Consider the following 5,501-nt stretch of genomic DNA (forward strand, 5'->3'; position numbering starts at 1 on the left):
GTTTGTGACAGTGTGGTGGGCATGCTGAACTTGGAGGGGAAGACGAAAGACGGTCCTAAGGCACGCATTGATCTAAAAAAAATGCAATTAAGAAGACATATGTGGTTGAAAGAAGGGAAGAAAAAAATGCCTCAAGCTCCTTACACCGTGAAGCCTGACCAGAAGAACGTAATTTTCAGGTGGATGAGTTGTGTGAAGTATCCTTCAGGCTATGCAGGAAATATAGCCCGATGTGTGAACTTCCGAGACAATAAGATGTACGGGTTGAAGAGTCATGACTGTCATATCCTGCTACAACGTCTCTTCCTTGTTTTCATTCTACCGTTTCTTCCCCGTCTGGTGGTGGAGCCATTAGTAGCGTTGGAAAGATTCTTCCAGAAGTTATGCACACGGGAAGTGAAAAAATCTAACCTCCGGGAAATGCAAGAGGACATCATTTATATCATGTGTAAATTTGAGAGGATATTTCCTCCAAATTTTTTTGACATCATGCCTCGCCTGATGATCCATCTTCCCGAGCAATTATTGCTTACCGGTCCAGTACACTACACTTGGATGTATCCCATGGAAAGGTACGTTTTTTACACCTGAATTCCTCAATATATATACATATTCAATAATCATAACATTTTGCAACTTGATTTATAGGAAACTTGGAGACTACAAATATTATGTGGCTAATAAATCCGTGCTTGAAGGATGTATAGCTGAAACATATATTGCGCACGAGTGCGTCACCTAGATGAAGTTGTATTTAGGAGCGTTGAAAGAAACTCTGCAAACCATGCCGGTAGATGTACCGAAGTTCAATCTTTCCATAGTCTCCAATGATGTTGAAGTGTATGAAATTTTGCCAGACTCCTAGAAGTTGCAACCACATGAGCTAGTCATTGCCCATTGGTGGGTATTGATTAACTGTCGAGAAGTTGAATACTGGAAAGACATCCATCTATATTGTCCAGACATTCAAGGTGATCTCGAGTACCACAACAGGGAGTTCGCAGATTATTTTGGCCGCTGGGTACGTAATTTAATATTTCTGTACGTGTTTATGTTTATTGCATAATTATCCATATTTACAGTTGAATGGTTGGTTGCAGATGAACCATATTCAATTTGATGGTCACCCAAATTGGTCGCACGAACTAAGACTTCTAGCGATGAAGCCGATAATGTCAAGAGTTTATCCGATGTGCAAGATGAATGGCGTGCAATTTATATGTGAACAGAAAGACAGCAGACGGAGAACACAGAATTTTGGGGTCATGGCGCATGGTGGGCGGAATGGAGTTGACTATTACGGTGTTCTCCATTCAGTGGTGGAACTTGTTTATGGGCAAGGCATGACAGTGCACCTCTTCAAGTGTAGATGGTTTGATACTAGACCGCAGAGCATGAAGACCGATCAGTATGGAATATTATCGGTGAACACTGCTACAAGTTGTTACGAAAATGACCAGTTCGTTTTTGCCACATCGGTAAAACAAGTGTTTTATCTTGATGACCTTGCTAAGGGTGACGCGTGGAAAGTAGTCAACCTTGTGCACCCTCGAAACATTTACCGGGCGGCTACACTTGGAGAGGCCGAAGACGAGGAAGAAGATGTTGCGTATCAAGAGCCCAACGCAATAGGTATTCCTAACTCCTCTACCGTTCACCTTAATAATTTTAAAGCGGGTCGTTCGGTGCGAATTCGTGATGAAGAGCCAAGGATTATTGATGTTGATCCAAATCAAGAAACAGACGAAGACTCTGGCGATGAGGAAATGTATAGATTACCAGAAATTAATTCTGACACCGAAGAAGACTCATCGGATGATTCCGATTACGAGCCTTAGTTTTAATTTAGAGAACATAATACATTAATTTGTAATAAAAAAGAATGTATTACCTTTATAGTTTACATATGTTGAATTCATATTTCTGTTATTTTATATGAATTTTGGTGATATATGAACAAGAAGTTAGTATAGTTTACATTAAACCTTCAGTTTTTTTAATGTATTTTTTATACTTTAGCCGACAAAATACACCATAATTCATCGGCTAAGATAGTTTTAGCCGACGAATTATAGTGTATTTCGTCGGCTAAAATAATTTTAGCCGATGAATTATATTTTAAGTCGTCGGTTAAGATCAGGTTAGCCGACGAATACCCTAATATTTCGTCGGCTTTATTTATTTTTTATTTTTATTACATACTATAGCCGACGAATGTATTAGGGTATTCGTCAGCTAAACCCTAAAATTTTTCTATTACATACTATAGCCCTATCTTCGGTGGTTATTTTCCGTAAAATTTTTATACTACTTGTTGCGTCTCATCGATTTGAAACTATTTTCAGTTGAAGGTCCGGCGAAAATACGAAATTTAGACGGTCCAACGACCTTTTCCGTGCATTTAGGGGTTTGACTTACGAGATTGACCGTCGGGATCGAGCTCTTAACCTTGTCGGATCAAGTTGAATTTTTGCTCATACATGTATTTTGTCATGATGGTCAGATTTGACGGTCGGATTTCCGTTTCTCAAGTTTGATCATCACAATCACAACATGCTTACAAATGTGGTATAACTTGTTTACCAGTGTTAAGTAAATGTTTCGTTTCAAAAACAAACTATACGTAGAACCTTCAAACGCAAAAAAGTCGTGAAATAAGATATGACCAGAATAGTGAAATACGTCTACGATTGAAAAATCATAGTATTCCGGTAAAGTTTCGGTGCCGTTAGTTGCGGTCAATGCAATTTTTCATTATTTCTCCCTATGAGTAGCCCTATCTTCGGTGGTTATTTTGCATAAAATTTTTATACGAATTGTTGCGTCTTATTGATTTCAAACTATTTTCAGTTTAAAGTTCGGCCAAAATACGAAATTTAGACAGTCCAACGACCTTTTTCGTGCGTTTAGGGGTTTGACTTACGGGATTGACCGTCGGGATCGAGCCCTTAACCTTGTCGGATCAAGTTGAATTTTTGTCCATACATGTATTTTGTCACGATGGTCAGATCTAACGGTCGGATTTCCGTTTCTCAAGTTTGATCATCACAATCACAACATGCTTACTAATGTTGTATAGCTTGTTTACAAGTGTTAAGTAAATGTTTCGTTTCAAAAACAAACTATACGTAGAATCTTCAAACGCAAAAAAGTCGTGAAATAAGATATGACCAGAATGGTGAAATACGTCTACGGTTGAAAAATCATGGTATTCCGGTAAATTCTAGGTACCGATAGTTGCGGTCAATGAAATTTTCCATTCTTTCTCCCTATGGGTAGCCCTATCTTCGGTGGTTATTTTCCCCAAAATTATTATACGACTTGTTGCGTCTTATCGGTTTGAAACTATCTTCAGTTGAAAGTCCGGCCAAAATACGTAATTTAGACGGTCACAATCACAATGTGCCGAACGTATAAAGTATTTAAGCCGACGAATTTCAAAGTTTAGCCGACGAATTTAGACTCTTAGCCGACGAAGTAAAAATTTCGTCGGCTAAAGTGGTACGGTATACAGACGAACCCCAGCTCGAGAACAACCTCCACCGCGCGAATTCGAAACCCTAGCTAGCCTCCTCGGCCTCCTCGAGCCCTCTCCCGGTCGCCCTTTCCCTCTCCCGGTCTCCCTCTCCCTCTCCCTCCCTCCGGTCGCCCTCTCCCTCTCTCGGTCTCCCTGTCCCTCTCCCGGTCGCCCTCTCCCTCTCCTGCTCACTCGGGCTCCGCCTCCGCCTGCTCGTCACTCGCCAGGTGGTGTAATTCTATGATTTTTATTTCGATATGTGCGTTACGGGTTTCGAATTTAGGAATTTAAGGTTTTTATGCGCTATTGATATTGTGGATTGGTTTGTGATGAATATATTGAGAATTTTGGTGATAATCCATCTATTGAATGTTATTGGTGTGAATGATTGAGTTGGTGTTTTGACAAAAATTTGCATTAATTTGATAGGACCAAATAAAAAAACTATGATCGACCCCGATTGATTTGCAAGTTTTAATATATTGGATTATGCAAGTTTTAATATATGGTTTTGTTGGAATATTGTGGATATTTTCGATGCCTATTGATTTTGTGTATGACCTACATGTGGTGTGTCGTTATTAAGTTTCATGATTTTCTTTCTCAGCCTTGATTCAAATTAATATTTTAAACAGGATGAGCGGTAATTTTAGATCGACGAAGGGTTCGAAGGGCCAAATGTCCGAATTGTCTGAGGGAACCTCTAGCAACCCTCAAACGTCGTTTCGGGGCCTCATGACAGCCAGACGTGCGGCCCTTCTGGAGACGGCGCAGAGGCCGCCGGAGGTGCCCCAGTCATCGAGGCAGCCGCGCGTCCCTCATTCCTCGAGGCAGTTGTGGCCTCAGACCCAGACGGAGGTGTCTGCACCCCGTATGCCTGAGATACACCAGGCGCTCACTCCGAGTCCTACTACTTCGGATGGTAGGTCATCTAGGGTACAGATGCCGCCGCCTCATCTGTTCCTTCCGCGGATGATACCGGCAATACCTGCAGTCGATGGCTCAGAGGCGCCGATTTATCCACTGCCCCCGCCAGTGGTTTCATCAGCGGCGTACCGGTTCGTGCCTTTTGATACGCCTCTTATTTCCGCGAGGGTATCATCATTGGCGACAGAGACAGAATCTGTCGCGTCCGCCGCATCGCCCTCAGGTAATGAAAGATGAATGATTTGTTTTCTTATAATTCTCCGATTTTAATAATCAATTTGGTTTATCATGTATAGGCACCGTCGGAGCGAAGCCGGCAAAGAAGAAGAGAGGCCCCGTCACAGGGAAGGCTCTCGAGAAGATGGTCGGTATCTCATGGAGGATCGTCATCCGTATTGACTGGGATGGCGACATAGTATCGGGCGGGAAGTCGAGGACGTACTCCGGCTGCGTGGGAGCGCTCATTAGGGATAGAGTCCCTATGTTGTGGTCAGACTGGGGCGAGGTCCCGCAGGAGGTTAAGGATATGGTCCACAACGCGATGTCGGTGAGTTTACAAAATGCCTCAATAATATTATGTATTACATTGTTGATTTTTTGAAAAACTAAACTAATAAACGGTTAAATGCAGGTGTGGTTTGAGGTTCCCGAGCACCTGAAGAGCAGCTGGGCGGACGTTGTGCATGGAGGAAGGTACGTTGGGAAGTTAATGAAAAAGCAAAATTGTATGTGATATTAATAATATTTCTAATATTTTTGTTGTATCTGTAGGTACAAGGAGTGGAAGAACGAGTTGCGGACCCATTGGACTACGCACGGGAACGCACGTTCTAGTACCCCTGTTGAGTTCCAGTACAGGGAGTACGAGTGGCGTTGGCTTCTGACATCAGAATTCAACAACCCTCGTAAACAGGTATTTAAAAAAATTAATTAGTTAATTTGTCATTAAATATGTGCATTTTTAAATATTTTACTAATAGTTTAGTTTTTTCTTTGAAGGCCGTTTCCCGGGCGAACGCTCAGAACCGGCAACGCAACACAAGGAACCATCGTGCTG

The sequence above is a fragment of the Fragaria vesca genome, linkage group LG6 (assembly GCF_000184155.1).
Source record: "Fragaria vesca subsp. vesca linkage group LG6, FraVesHawaii_1.0, whole genome shotgun sequence".
NCBI lineage: Eukaryota > Viridiplantae > Streptophyta > Magnoliopsida > Rosales > Rosaceae > Fragaria > Fragaria vesca.